General features: G+C 40.8%; 1 long non-coding RNA gene across 3 annotated transcripts; it reads left to right on the top strand.

Annotated features, from left to right (window-relative positions):
- The first annotated feature begins 15 nt into the window (after positions 1-15).
- On the top strand, positions 16-3,046 carry LOC134643219 (uncharacterized). Of its 3 annotated transcripts, none has more exons than XR_010096353.1 (3): positions 16-236; positions 1,324-1,433; positions 1,750-3,046. It is a non-coding gene; the product is annotated as an uncharacterized LOC134643219 (long non-coding RNA). The 3 variants fall into 3 exon arrangements; XR_010096354.1 differs by lacking the exon at positions 16-236 and adding an exon at positions 801-929; XR_010096355.1 differs by lacking the exon at positions 16-236 and adding an exon at positions 801-1,225.
- Positions 3,047-12,620: the final 9,574 nt, after the last annotated feature.

The raw sequence follows: 12,620 nt of genomic DNA, 5'->3' as shown, positions 1-12,620 counted from the left end.
CTGTGCAGGAAAGACTGAGAGCAGAGCTGAAACCAACCGTCCAATCAGGGAGCAGCATCAACACCTGAGCTTCATTCAGACTCTGTTATTGAAGATGTTGTTGGTACAAAGTTCATCTGCTGCTCACATGAATCCATGAAAGATTTATTTCACTGAATGTTTCTTCAAAGCTCATTTCAACCTGTTGAAGTCATGAATGAAAGTGCAGACTGAGAGTGGATCACATGATGTTTAAGGTGTGTCATGTGACATGTTCAGTATTGTCACACATGTCTAGATTGTCCCTGATATCATTACTGCTCAAACACTGATGATTATATTTGAAGAATTATTCCTGATGGCAGCAAAGTTTGAATGGAGCTCTCTGTCTGTGCTGATTTGTTGCCCTCTGGAGGTCAAAACACAAACTGCATGATGTCACTGTAACCACCACAGTGACAGGAAGTGTTTTTATGACTGAAACACTGAAATGATGCTAACAGCTGTCGTTAGGCTCACTGACAGCAGTGCTGATGTGTTCATGTCAAACACTGGCTCAGGTCAGACTCCTTCATCCTTCTCCACAGCCACACAACGACATGTTTAAGGACCAGTGGACTTTCCAGTATCACATCTGTTAGCTTGAAATTCTGTTAGCTTCAAATGAAAGAATAGATGTGGATCTGTGTCAGAGCAGCTTCTTCCTCCATGGATGTCCACGAGCATCAGTCCAGCTGCTTTAATTCAATTCAATTCAATTTTATCTATATAGCGCCAAATCACAACAAAAGTAGCCTCAGGGCCCAGCAGAAGAGGAGGAGGATGGATCAGTGTGTGACGCCCTGTGACTCTCACTGATGCTGCCCTCACATCTGTTTTCCTGTTGGATGGAAACGGGCCACCGTCTGGCATGTCTCGTAGTCTGTGTGACATCCCTCGTGTCATGTCAGGTTAAGTGTTTTCAGGATTGTTGTGCAGTTCATGTTTAAGTTATTCATGTATTGCACTGTGCACAAGGTTCTAGTTTAGTTTCCCCACTGCCCTTTCTGCTTTATGTTGCCCTGTATCAGCCATAATATAGGCTCACCTTTTGTTATAGATATTTCTGTCTCTGTGCCTGTGTCCATACCTGGGTCCAACACACACACACCTCTGCACAGTCTGCCTCAGCCGATCGTGACACAGTTATCAGCCCCATAACTGTGGCTCAGATTGGCCCTCCTGCACCTGCTAGCAGGCTCAGTAGGTCATTTTCCCCAATTCATGAGCCGCAGCGCTGTGTCCCAAAAATATTATTTCTCTTATCGTCTTGAAACCATTGACATGATCTTTATTTTAAAACAGGTGAGCAGATCCAGTGTATGTCATCAGTGAGCTGGTGAAAAGATGCCAGGACAAGAACATCAGCCTGAACTTCATATACAACACTGTGTGTGCTGTCCTCACATATACATGTCAGTATCTTCTTTTACTATATGGCACGAGAACAACATTTCCTGTTTATAAAACACTGTTTGGTGTTTATCAGACAAACGCCCACATAGCAAACAGGTCTGGCCCAGATCTGGTATCAAGCCGGCACTGCTGGCTGACTTCCATAAGACGTATGTGATCCAGATACAGGCCAGGCCTGGCATAGATGCCACTGTTTATGTGACTGCATGCCATATCTGGCCTGATTGTGCTTTGGGTTATGTGGCCCAGGCTCATAGAAAACAGGTCTTGGGAGGAGGAAGTCATCAGATCTAGGTCTACATATTTCTGTTATAGAAGTGCAGCTCCTTCAGAGATGGGACAAAGAGGAGGTCACCAGCCTGCTGAGGCCAAGTTCGATTTGATTTTCCAGTCAACGCTGAGAGACTTTGACCAGGAAGTCAGAGGTCAGCTCATGCTGCGAGCAGGAAATGAATCAAGGAAGAAGGATCGCTCTACTCAATCTCAAAGAAAATCTCCTGGTACTTGTTTTATAGCTGTTATTTATATTCATTATGTCCATTATAATGATGATGAGCCTTTTGATATTAACAAGCACGTTTTCATTGTCACAGAGAGGGAAATGTTGTATTTTCTGCGTCTCTTCCTCACAGTAAAGACATTTGTATCGCACTCCTGCAAAGAAGATTCTGTAGGTAAACTGTTGCTGGGACAATAAACAAATTTCACTTTGCAAAATGTTGTGCAGGGAGGTTGTGGTTGCTTCTTAGACTACCATGACCTGGATGACTGAGAACCTACACAGACACATTCTGAAGGAAGGACTCCACACTTATTGTACTGATTTAACTGTGTTCATTGTCATCTAGCAAGTTTTGCTTTAATGTGTCTCTATCGACAACACAAAGCATTTTTTTCACTATTTATAAAACGTAGAAGTCTTAAAATATATCTGCAGTGCTTGGTGTAAATTCAGTGATTCAAGCTGCAGTTGGTTGGAGTCCAACAGTCTGCAGTGGCCTCCACAGTCCACCGTCTTCACATCACAAGGACAGTTTCAACATGTCTGTGACGTCTCCTTGCACTTGTACTCATGCCTTGATCAACAAGTAGGTAGAGTTCAAATGTGGGTTTTCTGTGAGTTTATAAGTACAATTTACTGTTACTGCTGCTGTTTGTGTTTTGTCAGGTTTTTGTCATGAATATTTCTCAGACAGAAGAAGGTGATATTCCAACGGACCTGAAAAGGAGAGCCGTTGATGCCTTACATTTGAAGAGCAGAGCAGCTGAAGAAAAGCTGTGACTCCAACGTGAGATGGACCCTGTGATTCATCACCAGCAACACACTGACCTGCATTCATCCATAGATGACACTCAGTTCCACAGCTGTTCCTGTTCACAGCTGCATCCAGTTAGAGAGGAAACTGTATAATGCAATGATGATGTTCCAGTGTCCTGCAGATGGCGATCTTGCAACGCGTTCAAAGAGCCGACACTTTGATGATGCTGCTCTGCTCAACTTACTTTAGCCTGGGTTGGACTCTATATGAGCAGCTTCACTCTGGTTTCACTGTTAAACACACTTGTTTGATTTCACTTGGAAAAGCTGAAAAATAAATATGTTATTGCAAAATTATTTGTTGGTACATTTCTTGAGGGTCAAATATCTTGTTTGATTTGAGGAATGAACTGTTAAGGTGTTAAAAATGAATCATGTTAAAATATTTCAATTTTCAATTTTATTTATATAGCGCCAAATCACAACAAAAGTCGCCTCAAGGCGCTTCATAGGTACAGAGAAAAACCCAACAATCATATGACCCCCTATGAGCAAGCACTTTGGCGACAGTGGGAAGGAAAAACTCCCTTTTAACAGGAAGAAACCTCCAGCAGAACCAGGCTCAGGGAGGGGCGGGGCCATCTGCTGTGATTGGTTGGGGTGAGAGAAGGAAGACAGGATAAAGACATGCTGTGGAAGAGAGACAGAGATTAATAACAGTTATGATTCAATGCAGAGAGGTCTATTAACACATAGTGAGTGAGAAAGGTGACTGGAAAGGAAAAACTCAATGCATCATGGGAATCCCCGGCAGCCTACGTCTATTGCAGCATAACTAAGGGAGGATTCAGGGTCACCTGGTCCAGCCCTAACTATATGCTTTAGCAAAAAGGAAAGTTTGAAGCCTAATCTTGAAAGTAGAGATAGTGTCTGTCTCCTGAATCCAAACTGGAAGCTGGTTCCACAGAAGAGGGGCCTGAAAACTGAAGGCTCTGCCTCCCATTGTACTTTTAAATACTCTAGGAACAACAAGTAAGCCTGCAGAGCGAGAGCGAAGTGCTCTAATAGGGTGATATGGTACTACAAGGTCATTAAGATAAGATGGGGCCTGATTATTTAAGACCTTGTATGTGAGGAGCAGGATTTTGAATTCAATTCTGGATTTAACAGGAAGCCAATGAAGGGAAGCCAAAACAGGAGAAATCTGCTCTCTCTTTCTAGTCCCTGTCAGGACTCTTGCTGCAGCATTTTGGATTAACTGAAGACTAATGGTGCTTTAAATCAGTGCAGATGTATAATGTAATGTAACATGTTGATAATGGTTGTAGTGGGCTTGTAATGTAAATGTGATTAAATGTGACATTAATGGTGACGCTGCATAAACCTGATCAAACAGTTCTATTAGTGGGTCTGTGTGATCAGCATCAGTGGGTTAAGGTGAGGCCTTGACTAGTAGAACGTCATGTTGGTGTCTGACAACACATGAGCCAACATCAGACTCCGAGCGCTACGATGCTAAAGACCAGAAGATCCAGTGTGACATCATCGTTACCTGGCAACAGCAGCCCTCATCTGACTTTATTGGAGGATATTTACAGCAGCAACACTGTTTAGTTTGATATGACGGATTAACAACATGCTGTGATATCCAGTTCATCTGTAATAGATACTGGATCTAATCAGTCAGCAGATATTTGATCAGCTTATTTATAACTATACTAGAAACAAACACAACTGTGTTGGTGATTCATGCAAACTTGCATATCAGCCTTTGAAGGTTTTGTAGTATTGAGAACAAAGAGGTTGTGTTAGGGCTGAAAAGCCCGACTTGTTCTCCTCTGCAGGTCATCAAATGCACCACAGAAGTTTGTATTTGCACAGCCTGTATATGTTTGATGGCTTTATTATTCTCTGTTCAAAGACAATAAATGTGGAAAATGTCTCATGTAGTATCAGCTTCATTTAAAATGACTGCAAACATTTAGAGAACATGTGCTGCTGTTTGTCCTACATTTCAACACTGAATGAACCCTGAAAACGTGATGGCAGGTGGCAGATTGGAGTTCACATGAAATATCGGCTGTATGAAGACTGGAAAATATAGATGATACAAACATGGAGCCAAACATTTGTGGACATGGATAAACTCTCTGATCCAAAAAGCAGGAAGTGACACAGCTAGAAAATGAAAGTGTGTAACAGCTGAAGTCAAATGTAATGCAGAGTTGAATCTGCACTTGGATCCATGTGTGAAAGGTCCACATGTAGGGATCACATGAGTCCTGATGTTTGTCAGTGCAGCTTGATAACTCCATCTACTGTGGGCTACATACAGGGAGTGCAGAATTATTAGGCAAGTTGTATTTTTGAAGAATAATTTTATTATTGAACAACAACCATGTCCTCAATGAACCCAAAAAACTCATTAATATCAAAGCTGAATGTTTTTGGAAGTAGTTTTTAGTTTGTTTTTAGTTTGAGCTATTTTAGGGGGATATCTGTGTGTGCAGGTGACTATTACTGTGCATAATTATTAGGCAACTTAACAAAAACCAAATATATACCCATTTCAATGATTTATTTTTACCAGTGAAACCAATATAACATCTCCACATTCACAAATATACATTTCTGACATTCAAAAACAAATCAGCGACCAATATAGCCACCTTTCTTTGCAAGGACACTCAAAAGCCTGCCATCCATGGATTCTGTCAGTGTTTTGATCTGTTCACCATCAACATTGCGTGCAGCAGCAACCACAGCCTCCCAGACACTGTTCAGAGAGGTGTACTGTTTTCCCTCCTTGTAAATCTCACATTTGATGATGGACCACAGGTTCTCAATGGGGTTCAGATCAGGTGAACAAGGAGGCCATGTCATTAGTTTTTCTTCTTTTATACCCTTTCTTGCCAGCCACGCTGTGGAGTACTTGGACGCGTGTGATGGAGCATTGTCCTGCATGAAAATCATGTTTTACTTGAAGGATGCAGACTTCTTCCTGTACCACTGCTTGAAGAAGGTGTCTTCCAGAAACTGGCAGTAGGACTGGGAGTTGAGCTTGACTCCATCCTCAACCCGAAAAGGCCCCACAAGCTCATCTTTGATGATACCAGCCCATAAACCCTCTTTAAGGATGGGTTTATGCAAATTGTGAACAAACATGCTCCATTACGAAGATATCGGATAAAAGGTCGTGAAAACCCCTGGTTCTCTCCAGAGCTGGCAGATATCATTCATGAGCGCAACCTGGCTTGGGCCAAAGCTAGGAAAACAGGCTACCCCAGTGATTGGCTTCTTTTCAGACAACTAAGAAACAAATGTACTTCCTCTATTAAGAAAGCTAAATCAGAATATTATCTGTCTGTCACCACTGAGAACCTAAATAATCCACAGAAGTTCTGGAAAATCATTCTCTCTTTCACTGAGTAAAAACTCCCACGCTCTACCCACCTATGTTCTTAAGGATTCTGTTCCTGTTTATGATAGGAGGGAGATTATGAATTGCTTTAACAAGCACTTTATATCTTCTGGCTCTTTGTTTAAATCTCTAAACCCAGTCTCTGTAGAATCTGGCACAAACCCTCCGGTGTACACTGGTCAGCCATTTAACTTTGTTCCTTTCTCTGTGCAGGAGGTCTGTAAAGCTCTTAAACTGTTAGATCCTAGAAAATCTCCAGGGCCCGACTTGCTAGATCCTTACTTCTTGAAACTGGCAGCTGATTTTGTGGCAGAGCCTCTCACAACACTTTTCAACCTCACACTCGATACGAGTGAAATTCCCTCAGTATGGAAATCAGCTTTTGTTATTCCGCTATTAAAAGGGGGGGGGGGGGGGGGCAGCGGTGTTAACTAATTACAGACCAATATCTAATCTATCTGTGCTGGCCAAAGTTCTTGAAGCTCATGTGTGTGAGCAGTTAAAGGAGTTTTTACATACCAATGCCATTTTATCTGAATATCAATCAGGCTTTAGGAAGAATCATAGTACTATCACAGCTGCAATTAGAGTGGTAAATGATATTACTATTGCACTTGATAAAAAACAACACTGTGCATCCCTTTTTATTGATTTGTCAAAAGCATTTGACACTGTTGATCATTGTATTTTAAAACTTAGACTTTTCCAGTCAGGACTCTCTGAGAGTGCAGTGGCATGGTTCTCAAACTACCTCAGTAACAGGTCTCAGTGCATACAATCTGACGGTTTATGTTCTAACTTTGTTACAGTGCACAATGGAGTGCCACAGGGTTCTGTATTAGGTCCACTTCTATTTATTATTTACATAAACTATCTTGGTCTAAATGTGCCAGATGCAAACTTGCACTTCTATGCTGATGATACAGTTATTTACAGCTGTGGTTCAACTCTTGTCCAAGCCATTGACTCTTTGCAGAAAGCCTTTTTTGCTGTCCAGCACTCATTACTTCAGCTGAAACCTGTTCTCAACGCAGACAAAACAAAGCTCATGCTGTTTTCTAAATCAAGGAATTTGGCCCAAATAATCCCAACGGTAACCACTCTTGAAGGTAATAAAATAGAATTGGTTCACACCTATAAATATCTGGGAATCTTAATTGATGACTCGTTCACCTTCAAACCACATGTAGAGAATCTTGTGAAAAACCTGAAGTTAAAACTGAGATTTTATTTTCAAAATAAGCTGTGTTTCTCTTTTAATACAAAGAAGCGGCTTGTTGCTGCAACATTCTTGCCTGTGCTGGATTATGGTGATATTCTATATATGAATGCTTCTGCTCAATGTCTTCGAATGGTTGATTCTGTGTATCATGCTTCTTTGAGGTTCATCACTAACCGTAAATTTCAGACTCACCACTGTGAGTTATACTCTCAGGTTGGATGGCCTGCTTTGGTAAGTCGAAGGAACTCTCATTTATACAGTTTTATGTTATTATGCAGAGCAGAGCAGATCTGAGCTGCCAGCTGTAAATGCAGTGAGGACGCCCCCTGCTGTTTAATGATCAGTACAACAGTGTGACAACAGCTCCCTGATTCTCTGATGTCACAAACTAAACTCTGTGTTTTCCACAAATACATGTGTTTCTGTCAAGTTGTTCTAATGTTGTCAGTGTGAGCTTTATCCTGCTGCTCCTCTCGGGGTGACTCAGTAAACTGGTTGTGGGACAGTAACATGTCACTGACATGATCCACATGTTGTTGTCTTTCTAATCAGTGAGTGCAGAGGATGTTGGAGACACTGAACTCAGACACAGTGTAGAAATATTCAATCCAACTTCGACTCTTCAGTGTTTCTGAGTCCAGTCCTGAAACGTGATCTTCTTCCATCTGATCGATGCCTCGGATTCTTCATGTGTTCACACTGGAAATATTTCTGATGATTCAGAAATGTATCCTTTCATGTTGGACTTTGTTTAAATTCTCCATATTCTGTTCTTCCATATTAAATCATCTCCTGCTTTATGCACTTTTTTGTCAATTCTCAATAAAAATTCTGCTTCATTCAGTCACTTTGCTCAGAGTGTCTTCACTGGATCATCAGCTGATTTTCTCTGTTTCTCTTTGTTCCTCAAACACTTTCAATTTATTGTTTGCACCAGAGAGACAGGAACATGCCTGTTAAACCATTTTAACATTTAACACAAAGAAGTAACTGTAACAACCAGTAGTAACGACAATATAGTTATGTATTTACACAGCATGCTTTATTTGGATGTGTGTGACTGTCCTGTTCCTCCATATTCATCACTGACTGTTCACCTGAATAACTTTGATTGTTATTTGGTGTCAGCACTAAACACTCATCATGACAACAGCAGCATATCCTCTAGGGATGCACCGATACCGATACGGGTATCGGGTATCGGGGCCGATACTGCAAAATGTGTGCGTACTCGTACTCGTAAAAGTTAACCGATACCATGAACCGATACTAATGTAGCCCGGATGGGAATTTGGGAGTAGATACTCATAATTCCCATGGACTTGAACGCCACATAAGGTGTTCACAGTTCACAGAAGAGAACGGCATGGAGAGATGCACGAGGTTAGCTGAACCAAAGTGAGAGACTCGGCTAGTTTTACTGAGGTTAACTAGCACAAAAGAGTGTGTGACTAGAAAGCTAACTGTGTGGGAGCTTCGCAACAGAGTGTGGGTGAAGTGACTTTTTGTTTCAACGGTCGCACCACCGTGGAAAACTGTGTTTCCAGCCATGACCGCCGAGGCTAAAGGCTAGCCCGGACTGCTTGGCTGCGCCATGGAGGCAGCTGCTATGGACTATCGGAGAGCTGGACAGTGACGGGCTAATGCGCTGTAGCAGAGACAGCATCGGGTCCGCAGGGAGTGGATTTAGTGTGGGACTGGTGAACGGCGACCTACCGAGCAACGGAACTGTAAGTCAGACTTTTGTGCTCTTACTGGGGAGAAGAGGATTTTTCTCCATCGTCCGGCGTGAGCAGCAAACAGGCCTGCAACAAGTGTGAATGTGTGTGGGGCCCATGTGTGAATATTGTGTGTTTAGTGGATTTATATAACGCGTTTCGGAGTGTATATTAGTGAGTCACTTACCAAAAGGTGATAACATAAGTTGGGTTGTTTAATATAATTTGAAAGGGAATTATGTCATTTATACAGTGTATTTCATTTTAAGGAATTGGAATATCATTTGAGTTTAAAAAAGGGATGTGTTGTACAGTATTTGTCTCTGCCCTTACGTTCAGTAAACGTTTCGTTTGTGTTAAAGACTTGTCTGGGGTCGTTTCTTTACTACCGGTTAAGTTTAACGTGTGTGTGGTAGAAGTATCGGTTTTTGTACTCGGTATCGGCAAGTACTCAGATCCAAGTATCGGTATCGTATCGGTTTGAAAAAATTGGTATTGTTGCATCCCTAATATCCTCACATGTTATTATGAACGTGTGCACTGTGTTATATGTTTTTCTTCCAGATTATAGGGTGAAACATTTGAGGCCTGTCTGAACACTCAGTGTTCACGCTGTGTGAAGCCTGCAGGTACAAATACACCAGTCAGCTCAAAAAACATCCAAAACCTGCATTTGTAACCAGAGTGAGATCCACGAGTATCGATGATGATAAATGATGGAAAAAATACAGACAGGCTCTCTGATTGGTTCTTATTGTAAAGCATTCAGCTCCATCTTGGTTCATTTTTCCAGCCGTGACTCACACAGGAGGAGCATGTAGGAAGTGTTAGGGAGGAGCTGCTGTCTCCGTCTCCATTATGCTCCATGAACAGAGACGTGTGGATTCTGAGCTCCATCAGCCACATCACTGCTCTAGAATACCCTCTGTTCAGGCCAGCAGCTCCTCCAGCAGGTGCTTCACCTGTGACTCTTCAGGTGAGACCAGACATGATGTAGCTCAGTGTTTGATTCTTACTTCACCCTCTTCAGTGACATCACAGAATCTCGTTCTGGTTTATTACAACTCAGTCTGGTTTACGATTGTAGAGGAGAAGAAGAAAAGTCAGACATCAGATGTGATCGTGTACGAGAAAAACATCATAGCTCTGATCACACACTCAGATGGAAGCAGACCTGAAAATGCTTTTAAAGCTCTTGAAGATGCAAAAATTAAATGTGCCAAAAATAAGAAGAATCAGCCAGTTTACTTCCTGTTTGATAACTGCCAGCATAAAGACCGAAGAGAGAAAAATGCAGTTTTTAGAAATTTATGTGAACTTACACAGACAAACATGGATCAACTGACAGACTTCTGGGGAAAATCTAATCCTCAAAAACTGATGACAACAGTTGAAGTGTTAAATGAACGAATCAGACTGAAAGCCTGCATCCAAAACCTGAAAGACAGAATCAAGCTGGCTGAAGTGAAACAGAGAGAAATCAGAAACATGAAAGAAGCACTGAAACAGACAGGAAATAGAATAGAAATCAAGAAAATATTTCAGAAACTCTTGAAAATGAAATGAAACAAGTGACAATTCCCAGTTCAGTTGGGAGATCCCTCCCCTGCTGTCAAACAAGTAAAGAAGCATCAGGCAGCTGTGTAGATGCTTTTCCCCGATACTCTCTATACTACATGTTCAGATGTACGCCACATGTTTGTATGTTGTTGCTAACAGATGGCACATTACTATTAAAAAACACTGATTACTTTTTGATTACTGATCAGCACTGACATCTCTACTCAGAGAGAAGTCAGCTTCACAATGTTTTCATGCTAAGGAGAAGTGCCTCAGTGTTTGTGTCAGGAAGAGCAGTTTTATATATCTGAATTCAAATCTGTACCAAATACAACATGTGGCTCCAGCTGTTTGTCACGGTCCTGGGTCATGTGACCCAGCATTTTGACTTTATTGCTGGATTTGTGATTTCTAAGGTATGTTTAAAGGATGTTAAGTTTTAGTATTGTTAACAAGTTGCCTTCAAGTCTAGTTTAGGTTATTCTCTGTATTCTTAGTTATGAGACTGTTCTAGTATATTACATGGTCTGTCTTGTCCTCAGTGTTTCAGGATGTCTGTAAAGCTCCTTTTCAAGAAATTATTTTCTGCCTGGTCTTGTGTCTCTGTGTTTCTGTAACATCATTCAGAACTTAATAACAAGCTGACATTTTCCTCCTGACACCAACGATCAGCTCGACACTCTGCTCACCTGTCAGCTGGTTAACACCTGCTGCTGATTGAGGAAACACACAGGTTACCTGCTGATAGTTTAATGTGGGCAGCTGCTGTTCAGTATACCACCATCACAATATTGTGCACAAAATAAGTAAATGTAGTTTGTTTCCTGAGCTTGGAGCTGCTGGAACCTGTGTTTCCCTCAGAGTGACTGACCCGAGTCGAAGATGATAAACAGGATTTAAAACGAGGAGCGATGGACACTGAGCAGCAGATCAGCCTACAAGAAACACATGATTTCATCCAGGTTCCTTAAACCTGTATCCAATCTGACTCATCTAATGCTAAGTTATTTATAATTGATTTATAATAATAATTAATGATAATTTATTTATAATTATTTATAATGCTGAGTGCTTTATTTATCAGTGTGAGATGTACGTGTCTTTGAGACAATCATTGTACTTGATTAATTATTATTTATTAATTTATAATTAATTAATTAATTAATTATGATTGATTAAGGTAAAGATGAGAAGTATATTTATTGTTTGAGGTGTCTGTAATGAACTCTCATTCTCAGGATTAAATTTAATTAAATTTAATTAATTTAATTTAATTTTATATTTATTTAAATTTAATTAAAATTAAATTCTTGGCACCCTGAACTAATTTATTATTTTAAGCTATAATAAAACATTACAAATACAAAGTGGTGACGTTTGATATTGACCAGAACACCTGAGATTGATTTTTTAAGATGATTCATTTTTCACAATATCCATCAACTGTCTGTGACCATCACCAGTTAATCTGAGTTAAATAAAATAATTGTTGTGTGAAGAACATAATGATATGTGTCTGCATTTGCACCGGCACAAACTGGAAAGCTTTGTGTGCCAAGGTCTTTAATCAAATATCAGATACACTGACAAACGTTCAATGAAAATGAGGAATCTGCAGAGCCAACATCTGGAACACAGAGAGTGAAAAACATGAACAAATGGAACCAGTTCACATAAAAACCAGTTAACATGGAACACTGGTTTGTCTGGTGCGGCAGCTTTTTACTAGTTGATAATTCACTGACAACCAAAACTAAATGAATACTGGCACAAAGTGACTCTGAGGCTGTTTCTCAATATGTGGACTTGTGATAATGTCATTCACCCTCAGCTTCCTCACCATGTATGTGGAGGCGTGGCCGTGTTGTTTTCTTGGCTCTCCTGTCTCTACAACAATCTCCTTTGTTTCGACAGTGTTCAGAACCAGCTCGTTGTTTCCACACCATCTGATTAGATGTTGGACGTCCTCTCTGTAGTGAGACTCGTCTGATATCCTTCCCACTATTG

Source organism: Pelmatolapia mariae, linkage group LG15 (genome assembly GCF_036321145.2).
Source record: "Pelmatolapia mariae isolate MD_Pm_ZW linkage group LG15, Pm_UMD_F_2, whole genome shotgun sequence".
Classification (NCBI taxonomy): domain Eukaryota; kingdom Metazoa; phylum Chordata; class Actinopteri; order Cichliformes; family Cichlidae; genus Pelmatolapia; species Pelmatolapia mariae.
The sequence above is the reverse complement of the archived record's forward strand: the minus strand, read 5'-3'. Positions and strand labels throughout refer to the sequence as shown.